The 13,492-nt window shown below is 44.6% G+C and overlaps 1 protein-coding gene across 1 annotated transcript in view; it reads right to left on the minus strand.

The window, feature by feature from the left end:
- Positions 1–13,492, minus strand: part of BSN (bassoon presynaptic cytomatrix protein) — a 446,730-nt gene that overhangs the window by 172,241 nt on the left and 260,997 nt on the right.

Below are 13,492 nucleotides of genomic sequence, written 5' to 3' on the forward strand. Positions count from 1 at the left end.
CAAAAAGGAACATGACAGACAGACCACCTGGATTACAAAGATTATTTTTTCAATTGTATTTATGATTTAAAATTAGAGTATCAGCCACACAAGTCAATTGTTGCTGATATTATTTCTAGAGCTTATGATGTAACCAATGTCACAGAAAAAGAACATGATGTGGCACATGTATAGGGTGACGAGATGTACCATTTTTAAAGGGACAGTCCCGTAAGTCCATAAGACAGACTGGTAAGCCTAACGTCGGTACCAGGCAAATTAGTCGAAATAATAGTAAAGAATAAAATTGTCAGACACATAGAAGAACATAAACTGTTGGGCAAAAGTCAACATGGTTTCTCTAAAGGGAAATCGTGTCTTACTAATCTATTAGAGTTCTTTGCAGGGGTCAACAAACATGTGGACAAGGGGGATCCAGTGGACATAGTGTACTTAGATTTCCAGAAAGCCTTTGACAAGGTCCCTCACCAAAGACTCTTAGATAAATTAAGTTGTCATGGGATAAAAGGGAAGGTCCTTTCATGCACTGAGAATTGGTTAAAAGACAGGGAACAAAGGGTAGGAATTAATGGTAAATTCTCAGAATGGAGAGGGGTAACTAGTGATGTTCCCCAAGGATCAGCCCTAGGACCAATGCTATTCAACTTATTCATAAATGAACTGGAGAAAGGGGTAAACAGTGAGGTGGAAAAGTTTGCAGATGATACTAAACTGCTCAAGATAGTTAAGACCAAAGCATACTGTGAAGAACTTCAAAAAGATCTCACAAAACTAAGTGATTGGGCAATAAAATGGCAAATGAAATGTAATGTGGATAAATGTAAAGTAATGCACATGGGAAAAAATAACCCCAACTATACATACAATATGATGGGGGCTAATTTAGCTACAACAAATCAGGAAAAAGATCTTGGAGTCATTGTGGATAGTTTTCTGAAGACATCCATGCAGTGTGTAGAGGCGGTCAAAAAAGCAAACAGGATGTAGGAATCATTAAAAGGGGATAGAGAATAAGATGGAGAATATATTATTGCCCTTATATAAATTGATGGTATGCCCACATCTTGAATACTGCATACAGATGTGGTCTCCTCATCTCAAAAAAGATATACTAGCACTAGAAAAGGTTCAGAAAAGGGCAACTAAAATGATTAGGGGTTTGGAGAGGGACCCATATGAAGAGAGGTTAAGGAGGCAAGGACTCTTCAGCATGGAAGATGAGTCTAAGGGGGGATATGACAGAGGTATATAAAATCATGAGTGATGTGGAGAAAGTAGATAAGGAAAAGTTATTTACTTATTCTCATAATACAAGAACTAGGGGTCACCAAATGAAATTGATGGGCAGCAGGTTTAAAACAAATAAAAGGAAGCTCTTCTTCACACAGCACACTGTCATCTTGTGGAACTCCTTACCTGAAGAGGTCTGAAGGCTAGGACTATAACAGCATTTAAAAGAGAACTGGATAAATTCATGAAGGTTAAGTCCATTAATGGCTATTAGCCACGATGGGTAAGGAATGGTGTCCCTAGACTCTGTCTGTTTGTCAGAGGGTGGAGATGGATAGCAGGAGAGAGATCACTTGTTCATTAACTGTTAGGTTCACTCCCTCTGGGGCACCTGGCATTGGCCACTGTCGGTAGACAGGACAGTGGGCAAGATGGACCTTTGGTCTGACCCAGTATGGCTGTTCTTATGTTCATATTTAAGCCCTCCTGCAGGTGTCCCGACTTTTTTTGTAAAAACGGGCAAATTGTCCCATATTTTCTGTCTCCTTCCCCCCATAAGTACTAGCGAGAGAGATCCCTGCTCACCAGCCACCCACACACTAGTGGTGAGTGGGGGAGTCCAGTGGCCGACGATGGGGGTAGGTGTGAAAGGCTGGTGGCAGGGCGAAGATGCAGTGCACAGGGCCGGCCACTCCCCCTGCTGGTCTGTCAGCACAGCCCCCACTGCGTGCTGGCTCTCAGCCATCAGGCCCCTGCCCTCCATCCAGCTTCCGGCCAGCACTGGCTGCATGCTGTGAGCTGCGGTGGCTGGTGAATGCGGGCAGGTGCCAGACAGCAGCTGGTTACGCGTCACCTCTGCTGTCCACCCACTGGCCCTTTATATGCTCCTCCTCTCATTGCCCTCTCCCTGCTTTGCCCCTCTCCCTCTCCCCCTACCCCCAGCCCCGCTGCTCCTCCACATCTCTCCCGACGGGACACGTCCTGTTCCAGTGCTATGCAAAGAACCAGCTTCTGGTCAGAGCACTCGGCTCACCAGCAGCCTGGCTGGCAGGCTCCTTCCTTCCCCCCACTGCCTCTGGCTGGGCCAGCACCCTGGGAAAGCCCAAGACCCCCAGAAGGAGCTGAGCCTTGTGTGTGCCAAAACCCCAGACAGCACTGGCACGGGGAAGCCTCTCCACCCCTCAGTTAAGGTCTGGAGTGGTAGGGAGGAAGCAATTTCCAGCCTGTTTGCACTCTGACCCTGCAGGCTCCACAGTAGTCTCCCGAGCAGGGGCTTAGAACTCCCTTCACCTGCTCCCTGCCACCCTAGGTCCTGCCCCCAGGGAACGTGGGACTGCTCCATCCCCTAGGCATCATCCCCTACTGAGCCACCTCTCTGGCTGGGTTCACAGAAGCCCCTGCAGTCAGGTTCCCTGGGCCTTGGTGCACAATGCATCCTTAGGGATTAACCCCTTCCTGTCCATGCTGTAGCCAGGGGATAGGAGGCAGCTGGGTTATGTCTGTGGCCAGCAGCAGCCTGGAGATGTTAGCTGCCTTTTGACACTCCCACAAAGTGCCGAAGGCTGCTGCTGGCCACATTCTGGTATGAACCCTGGCAGAAATCTGGGATGGGGGGCATGTGACCCTGCGTGTCCCCCCCCTCCATTGTTGCTTGGGAAAACACCGTGCCAGGTACCAGGAAAGGCATGGAGGATGGAGAGTGCCAGGCAGAGATGGAAGGGTCAGTTGGTCACTCCTCCTGTGTGAGAGAGGTGCACAGGGGTGTGCGTATGTCACCTCTCTCCATGTGAACCCTAAAGCCTTAAAGATAAGGTAAATAAAAATAATCCAACCACGCCATATTTATTTTTAACAGGGGCTCAGTCAACCTGATGTTAATTTGAACATTTGTACTGCATAGTTCTGATTGATTGCCGTTGAACATGCTTGAATATGAGTAATTTTACCAGGTGTCCCGTATTCAGCTTAGGGAAATATGGTTACCCTAAACATATAGATGTACTTAAAAATTGTTTCCTACACCAGAAAGAGTATGGGAAGAAACTGTACAAGCAACTAGACAGGATAAGAATTTACAAAAGGTTATTACAGCTACAGCAAAAGGATATTATAAAAATACGAAACCGAAGCCATATAATACATTTATTCAAAATTTATCAGTAATTGAAGAAATTCCATTTAAAGATAATAGAATAATTCCTTTAGGGTTAACAGTAGAGATGTTGAAATGCATACATGAGGGACATTTAGGCATAGAAAAATGTAAATGTAAATCAAGAGAGCTTCTGTATTGGCCACAAATGAACCAAAAAAAAAAGGATTATACAAAAGAATGTGACATGTCAAACGGTAGAAATGCTCAGTTTGAACATTTATTCATGAAAACTTAAGACCTTAAGTTTAGATCTGACTATAAAGAACATGCATATGTTATAGTTCTTGATTATTTTTTCACATTTTCCTGAAATAGATGTACTAGAAAACACAAGTGCCAAACAAGTAGTTAATAAAATTAAATCAATTTTTGCAAGGCTTTGCATTCTGAATAAAAATAATGACTGATAATTGACCTCAATTTCACAGTCAAGAGATTAAAAGTTTTGTCACAGGATATGATTTCAAACATATTACATCACATCCAGGTTCCCCACAATCTTTAGCCTGCTAAGGCTAGTTGAAAATGGTGTTAAAAGAGTATAAAGATTGATAACAAACGTTGAAGAAATGAATACTGATTTATACTTGGCATTACTAAATAATAGACCATCATTACAACAAGATTTATCACCTGCACAGTTGTTATTTAGCAGAAAACTTAGAAACAGATTGCCTAGGATTTTTCAAGAAGGATATACGGAAAGAAATAAGTATAAATATCAGTTGAGTTTGTATCAAAAGAACTTTTGTGATAAAGGATTGTATAAACTAGCTTATTTGAAACCTCATGATAGAGTACATATAATATAATGGTAGAAATTGAGCTCAGAAGCCACTGTAATAAAAGAGGTACCATCTCAATCAAATGTCATGATTAATAATGGCCAAGTGTACAGACAAAATCAGACACATTTGCAATTGTTACCTGGAAGACCAGACTCAGCTAAAAGAAGAAATGATATAGTAGAGCAACAAGAGGGGCAGGAAAATGAAAATGCCGTCATTCCTCTAAGTAATATGAACTTCAATGATTCAGCAAATATAAAAGTTAGACAATCACGGCATCAAAGGAGACCCGTTAAAAGCCTTACAGAAAGCTGTACATACACACACCAGGGGTGGCTCCAGGCACCAGCATGCCAAGCGCGTGCTTGGGGCGGCAAGCCACAGGGGGCGCTCTGCTGGTCGCCGCGAGGGCGGCAGGCAGGCTGCTTTCGGCGGCATGCGTGCAGAGGGTCCGCTGATCCCGCGGCTTCGGGGGACCTGCCGCAGGCTGCTGCCGAATTTGCGGGACCGGGGACCTCCCACTGGCAAGCCGCAGAAGACAGCCTGCCTGCCGTGCTTGGGGAGGCAAAATGCCTAGAGCCGCCCCTGACACACACATATTTATGCTAAAATAATAAAAGAAAGGATATGTAGTGTAACTGCGGTGGTAAGAGAATGAAGAGATTTTCCAGGCGTCGGAGCTGACAGTGGGAAGAGGCTGTTAGTTTAGGTTAGACCTGAGGTGGGCAAACTACGGCCAGTGGGCCGCATCCAGCCTGCCAGCTGTTTTAAGCCAGCCCTTGAGCTCCCACTGGGGAGTGGGGTCTGGGGCTTGTCCCGCTCTGGTGCTCTGATCCCCCTCCTGCCCTCCAAACCCCTCGATCCCAGCCTGGAGCACCCTCCTGCACCCCATAATAATAAAATATATTAAAAAAATAATAAATGGAGATATACCTATCTTGTAGAACTGGAAGGGACCCTGAAAGGTCATTGAGTCCAGCCCCCTCCCTTCACCAGCAGGACCAAGTACTGATTTTGCCCCAGATCTCTAAGTGGCCCCCTCAAGGACTGAACTCACAACCCTGGGTTTAGCGGCCAATGCTGAAACTACTGAGCTATCCCTCCCCCCAAACTGCTCATCCCCAACCCCACCCAGAGCCCACATCCCCAGCCAGAGCCCTAACCCCCCACCCACACCCCACTTCCCTGCCCCAGCCCGAAGCCCCTCTCACACTCTGAATTCCTCATTTCTGGCCCCACCCTAGAGCCTGCACCCCCAGCCAGAGCTCTCACCCCATCCCACATCCCAGCCCCAATTTTGTGAGCATTCATGGCTCACCATACAATTTCTATTCCCAGATGTGGCCCTTGGGCCAAAAAGTTTTCCCACCCCTAGGTTAGACTGACAGACAGACCTGAGTTAAGATGCTCTGTCTATAATATGTTAACTATGTTTCTAATAAAGATTGTTGTTAAATTACTAGCAATTAATTATTAAGACTAGTGGATTACTTGAATATAAAACAACAGGGCCAGTTGCTGCTTTCCTTTCTCTCCCTCTCCCTCTCTATATTTTTTCTTTCCCATGGCTCCTGAAATCAGTTAGTCACTCTCCCTCTCGCCTTCCCCCTTACTTCTTTTTTCTAACTGGGAAACTCTTCAGTAAGGGTGAAAGTCACCATGGAAGAGGGGCAGCACATGGCCCTATGCACAACAGAAGCCCTGTTTTGTGACTTATGTGGTGCCTGAGACTTGTGCTGGCCCTCTGCACAGGAGGGAATCTCATCTGCAGCTGTAATTGCTCCTCGGGGTAAGGCCTGTCCTGGTGTATCATCCATAAGGCACCTTGAGTACTCCACAATAATCAATAATCAATCACTGCTGCTCAGCTACCTCCCAGACCCACAGCTGCTTGCTATCTCATGCAAAGGGCTTACACGGGTATTAGGAGGCTGGTAAGTGTGTAAGGTCTGAGGCCTTTTTCTGCAGCCATATTAGGAGAGCAGCAGCCATGAGCCATGAAACAGAAAGTCACATACTCACATTCCATCCAAATTATATTAATATAATATAATATAATATTAGGTTGTTAAGAAGGTGATCCTGTCCTAATAGTACCCACCACCACCACCATATAGAGAAACAGATCTTAAGATGTTTAAAGAAAACTTTGATGGCATTTTGTCTTGCAAGGAATCACTTACCAACAGTTTCCAAAGTGGCAGCCGTGTTAGTCTGTATCAGCAAAAAGAATGAGTACTTGTGGCACCTTAGAGACTAACACATTTATTTGGGCATAAGCTTTCATGGGCTAAAACCCACTTCATTGGATGCATGCAGTGGAAAATACAGTAGGAAGATATATATACACAGAGAACACGAAAAAATGGGTGTTGCCATACCAGCTCTAACGAGGCTAATCAATTAAGGTGGGCTATTATCAGCAGGAGAAAAAAACCTTTTGTAGTGATAATCAGGATGGCCATTTCAAACAGTTGACAAGAAGATGTAGTAACAGTAAGGGAAAAATTAGCACAGGGAAATAGTTTTTAGTTTGTGTAATGACCCATCCACTCCCAGTCTTTATTCAAGCCTAATTTAATGATGTCCAGTTTGCAAATTAATTCCAGTTCTTTTATCCACAGTTGTGATTGTGAAATCTTTACTTCTGTATTGTTTTGCCATTATGGTCCCCACTTCTCTATTTGGTTTCTGTGATGTTGCACTCCATATGTTTATGAAAATATGCTTATGAATGTAAATATAATGTAACTGGAATATGCTTTATGCAAAAGGTCTCTTGTAAGGTATCATTACAAATCTTATAATCTACTGAGTGTGCTCATTCTATTTGTATGTAGGTATCATTCTTGTATTTAAAACTAGAAATATGAAGTTAACTCTGAGGTCCTATTGTAATTATGCAAAGTGTGGGCCATTAATTAATGGCTTGAAATCTTGATGGCTCCCATTAACCAGGACAATTGGTTGTAAACGGCTCTGTTTACTTGCAAAACTTCCTGGGTATGTGCAAGCCAACCCTGAAGGAATGGAGAATGAAGTCTTACAGTGATATGTGATCATGTCACCTGGTACTGGAATCCATCTTAAACCTGGTGCTTTTCCATTTAGAAGGAAGGGTGGGAACCCAGAGAGAGACAAAGGATTCCCACCTTGTGCCAAAGCTATATAAGGGGGTGGAACAGAACAAAGGGAGCTGCAGTCATGAGAAATCCCCTAGTTACCACCTGAGCTGGAACTAACAAGAACTGAGACAAGGGAAAGGATTGGGCCCAGACCAAGAAGGAGTCTAGTCTGTGAAAGAAGCTTACTGGAACATCTCTGAGAGTGAGATTTACCTGTGTTCAGTTTCTTAATATATAAGGCTTAGACTTGCATGGCTATGCTTTATTTTACTTGGCGACTTACTTTGTTCTGTCTGTTATTACTTGGAACCACTTAAATCCTACTTTTTATACTTAATAAAATCACTTTTGTTTATTATTGAACCCAGAGTAAGTGATCAATACCTGGGGGAGCAAACAGCTGTGCATATCTCTCTATCACTTTTATAGAGGGCGGACAATTTGAGTTTACCCTGTATAAGCTTTATTTGGGGTTTGGATCCCATTGGGAGCTGGGTATCTGGGTGCTGAAGACAGGAATACCTGCTGAGTGGTTTTCAGTTAAACCCTGCAGCTTTTGGGATGTCATTCAGACGCTGGTTCTGTGTTGCAGCAGGCTTGCATGTCTGGCTCAACAAGGCAGGGTTCTGGAGGCCCAAACTGGCAGAGAAAATGGGCTCAGAGGTAGTCTCAGCACACCAGGTGACTGTCCCAAGGGGGTCTCTGTAACTGAACTTATCACAGTTTCTGTCTAGCTCTTTGATTGTTTTTGTCTGTTGCATAACTAATTTTGCAAGATTTAAATCAAGTAAGGTGATGGGGTATGACTGGATAAAGAATTGTTTCACACTACGTTAGGATTGGTCAAATAATTATATTATAAAATCCTTGGTTAAAGTATAGCTAAGCAGAACTTGAGTTTTACTACATAAACTGAGAAGGGGACTAGCTGGGAAATAAAGGAAAAGGAAAATAAAAATAAAAAGGAAAGACCTGGCAGAATAATAATAACTCAGCTCCAAGACACAACCCCAGAGCAGAGCTGCTAGACTCCTATGCATGACTGTGACATGCAGCAACCAGAATCCAGACAAGACCAACCTTGCCTGGCCAACAAGGAAAGTCCGCCTGCGTGATCAGGACTGGCAAGCAGAGCATTGTATGCTTAGCTTTTGTATTCTGCCTGGTGATTGTTAATAAACAGAGATTAAGGACATTACTGTGTAAGGCTCTTTCACTGGTAAAAGGTCCTGAAAATCTGCAGAAGGTTACACTCTGAGCCCTAAGAACGCGGTAAGGGTGGGTGCCCTAGAGTGTAGGATTACCCCTTAAGCACTAGGAACAGGATAAAGGTGGGTGCCCTAGAGTGTGGGGTTATGCCTTGAGCCCTAGGAACAGGGTAAAGGTGGGTGCCATAGGGTGTACCAGGGTCATTCACAGGAGAGAAGCCCAGACCCATCCCACAGCTACTGAAGAAGGGGAGTGTGCTTGGATTCTCATCTGGGTATGGCATTCCATCTTTAGGGAGGGGCATTTTCTCTCCCTGAATTCCCACACCTTCATTCCAGGCTCCTGGGTGCTGTACAGCAGGGGAGGGAGGGAAGGTTTCTGCTAATGCACTTCTCCTCAGCAGCTCTCCTTTTGGATCCTTCACACAAGACAATTGCTCCAGTGGCTGCCTCTGCTCTCACAGTACGTCTACACTACGGGATAATTCTGATTTTACATAAACCGATTTTATAAAAAAGATTGTATAAAGTCGAGTGCACGCGGCCACACTAAGCACATTAATTCGGCGGTGTGCGTCCATGGTCCGAGGCTAGCGTCGATTTCCGGAACGTTGCACTGTGGGTAGCTATTCCGTAGCTATCCCATAGTTCCCGAAGTCTCCCCCGCCCCTTAGAATTCTGGGTTGAGAGCCCAGTGGCTGATGGGGCAAAAATCATTCTCACGGGTGGTTCTGGGTAAATGTCATCAGTCATTCCTTCCTCTGGGAAAGCAACAGCAGACAATCATTTCGTGCCCTTTTTCCCTGGATTGCCCTGGCAGACACGGTAGCATGGCAACCATGGAGCCTGTTCAGCTTTTTTTTTCTTACAGTCACCGTATGTGTACTGGATGCCGCGGACAGGGGTGATACTCCAGCACTACACAGCAGCATTCATTTGCTTTTGCATGACAGCAGAGATGGTTATCAGTTGTTCTGTACCATCTGCTGTGCCATTTGAGATGATGGTTATCTGTCATTCTGTACCATCTGATGCTCTCATGGGTGCCCCTGGCTGAGGTTGGCTGGGGGCACAAAGACAAAAATTGGAATGATTCCCTGAGTCAATCCCTCCTTTATGGTCTCTAAAAATAGAGTCAGTCCTGCCTAGAATATGGGACAAGTGTACTAGAGAACCAGTGCATCAGAGAGCACAGCTGCTCTGTGTCAGATCCTGCAGAAATGATGAGCTGCATGCTGTTCATGGGGAGTGCCCTGCAACAACCCCACCCATTGCTTCCCTCCTCCCCCAACCTTTCTGGGCTACCGTGGCAGTGTCCCCCCCCATTTGTGTCATGAAGTTATAAAGAATGCAGGAATAAGAAACAGTGATTTGTTAGTGAGATAAAATGAGGGGGAGGCAGCCTCCCCGTGCTATGACAGTCCAGGCAGGACATTAAGCAGTGCGGGGGAGAGAAGCCCAGCATGCCACTGCTATGAGAGTTCAGGCAGGACAGAATCTTTTCTTTACACAGGAAAGCGAGGGGGCTGATGGAGCTCAGCCCCCTAGTAGCTATAGATGAAGACGGTTACCGGCCATGTCTGTACCATCTACTGGGAATGGACCGAGAATCATTCTTATTTTCACACCAGGTCCGTCCAGCCAGTCTCACCTGAAGCCAGCCAGGAGCACTCACGGGTTGATAAGAGGACAGTTTACCAGTCCTACTGCACCATCTGCCACCAGGGAGGGGAGAGGAGCGGATACTGCTCTTCACTGCTGCAGCATCGCGTCTACCAGCAGCATTCAGTAGACATAGGGTGACATTGAAAGAAGTCAAGAAACGATTTCTTTCCCTTTTCTTTCATGTAGGGGGGGGAGTAAACTGACGAGCTATTCCCTGAACCATGCCGGACAATGCATTTGAACCTATAGGCATTGGGAGCTCAGTCAAGAATGCAAATACTTTTCGGAGACTGCTGGGGACTGTGGGATAGCTGGAGTCCTCAGTACCCCCTCCCTCCCTCCATGAGCGTCCATTTGAGTCTCTGGCTTCCCGTTACGCTTGTCACGCAGCACTGTGTAGCCTGTAGATTTTTTTTTCAAACCCTTTGGCATTTCGTCTTCTGTAATGGAGCTTTGATAGAACAGATTTGTTTCCCCATACAGCGATCAGATTCAGTATCTCCCGTACGGTCCATGCTGGAGCTCTTTTTGGATTTGGGACTGCATTGCCACCCGTGCTGATCAGAGCTCCACGCTGGGCAAACATGAAATGAAAATCAAAATTTCGCGGGGCTTTTCCTGTTTACCTGGCTACTGCATCCAAGCTGAGATTGCTGTCCAGAGCGGTCACAGTGGTGCACTGTGGGATAACGCCCGGAGGCCAATACTGTCAATTTGCGGCCACACTAACCCTAATCCGATATGGTAATACCGATTTTAGCGCTATTCCTCTCGTTGGGGAGGAGTATAGAAACCGATTTAAAGAGCCCTTTATATTGATATAAAGGGCCTCGTAGTGTGGACGGGTACAGCGTTAAATCGGTTTAACGCTGCTAAAATAGGTTTAAATGCGTAGTGTAGACCAGGCCATAGACTTTCCAAGTGGCAGCAGACTGAATTTGAGCATCTACTTGTCAGTTTTGCTTATGCTCAGGGGTTTCCTAATAACAGGAAGGAAAACTGACCTGACAGTTCAGGAAGTGGTAGGTAACAGCAGAGGCTCTGTAGCTGGCTGCAGGCTTTAGAAGACAGCACTGGATAGGATTATAGTTAGTTCATGTTTGGAAGGTAATCTTCACAACCACAAACTTATTTTTGTTTGTAAATGAAAGCTTCAACAATACAGAAGTTGATGGTTCTGGCCCAGGAAATATCCCTACTCTGTACTAGCCAGTGCAGTTTTCAAGGCTCTCTGAATGTTGCATGAAATGTCTTCTGCAGTCTTAAAAAAAAGAGAGAAAAAGAAGTAAGGGGAAAATGAAAGGACAAAAAGAAGAAAAAAATCTAAATGCAGATGTGCATCTGTGGAGGGGATGACTGTAAGTATATGGGCAGACAGAGATCCGTAATTCACTAACTGTGCGTGTGTGTGTGTGTGTGTTTGCACTGCTTATCATCATTTATTATTTATACAGTGCCACAGGGCTGCATCACACTGATTAGACTGAGAAGGGGGGTTGTACAGAGCAGATATCTGTGTGCATGTGGAGTGGATATGTTTGCCATAGGTCTTTTGTGCTCATGCTTGTGTTTCACAGGATGTATGCCATATATGTCAAAAGGAGAGTGACAGGTACTGCTTGGTGTGGGAGAGGTGTGGATAACCCAGTGCATGTGTATTGTGTGTGAAGGGTTGGATCAGCATATACATGTGACTCAGCCTGCCAGTGTATGCATGGCTGCTTTTATATTTGCATACAGGTGCTGTTTCTGAAGTGACGATCATTTTTATTTTTTTTGGATTTCTATAAACATTATCAATGTGCCTTTGGCTCTAAGTGCCCTGGATATAACCTACAAATACCGTACCAGCTGATACAGCAGCATAACTAATGTGCAGCAGGTCTGGTCAAAAGAACGCAACAAGCCAGGCAACTTAAAAGCTCCAAAGTCACCATTGTAAAGTAATGCTTGAGTGTCGGTATGAGTGTGTTCACACAAGGAGTCTCTCTGTGTGTCTGTATGAGGAAGGTAGCTTCTAATCTTGCTGAGGAGCTGTGGAACTCAGCCACACAGTTTAGTGGACTTCCATAGCTGCACTTGTGGTTATGCAATGAAATTGTTTGCAATGCTCACGCTGCACTGCATATGCTACTGCTTAGAGCTCAGCTCTCGTAATTTTATTTTTATCTGTATTTTTGTTTTTATATATTCTGCAAAATGACCAGTCCCCTTTAAGAGTTAGACATAAGCTTCAAATTCTGTTTATTTTTAAGCTCAAATAACTCAAGCCATTCAAACCAATTCTTCTCAAACTTTCCACAACACTTCCCTTGTCCCCTGAAGGTTCTGTGAAATTTAAGGCTAACTAGAAATACCAGAGAAAGGTAAAGTTCCATAGTCCTGAAGGAGAAAGTCAGACTTTGACTCTGACTTACTTGTAATCTCATGATGTTCAGGTTACAAGCATTTTAAAATAAGGCAGAGCACACCTGCTCCATTTTAGCCACAGCACTGTGTGTCCAGACACAAAAATGGACAGGGTGCCTATGTGGAAATGTGCTCAAGCAGACCTATTCCAACAGGCTACACTGCATGTTCCTCACAGTACACCAAAATGTTCATAACAACTATGGTATTTCAAAGCCAACATCTTCTCCTCCCCTTCCCCAGCACCTATCCCTGACATTTGAAGATTGACATTTTGTAGCCCAGCCATTGCTGATTTAGCTGAATAGGAACACAGTTATTTTCTGGAGGCAGAAAGAATTACTTTTTTCATATTCTCAGACCTTAAAAATCAGCCAACAAGATTTTTCCTCCAAGTTTTTTCAAAAACTGCATCACAGGACAAAAGCCTATATTGGAATTGGAAAAGGTTCAGAAAAGGGCAACAAAAATGATTAGGCGTATGGAACGGCTTCTATATGAGGAAAGATTAATAAGACTGGGTCTTTTCCGCTTGGAAAAGAGACGACTAAGGGGGGATATGATAGAGATCTATTAAAATCATGACTGGTGTGGAAAAAGTAAATAAGGAAGTGTTATTTACTCTGTCTCATAACACAAGGACTAGGGGTCGCCAAATGAAATTAATAGGCAGCAGGTTTAAAACAAACAGAAGGAAGTATTTCTTCACATAATGTACGCTCAACCTGTGGAACTCTTTGCCAGAGGATGTTGTGAAGGCCACGACTATAACAGAGACTGGGAATGGATCACTTGATGATTACCTGTTCTGTTCATTCCCTCTTGGACACCTGGCATTGGCCACTGTCAGAAGACAGGATACTTGGCTAGATGGACCTTTGGTCCGACCCAGTATGGCTGTTCTTATGTTCT

Source organism: Gopherus evgoodei, chromosome 7 (genome assembly GCF_007399415.2).
Source record: "Gopherus evgoodei ecotype Sinaloan lineage chromosome 7, rGopEvg1_v1.p, whole genome shotgun sequence".
NCBI lineage: Eukaryota > Metazoa > Chordata > Testudines > Testudinidae > Gopherus > Gopherus evgoodei.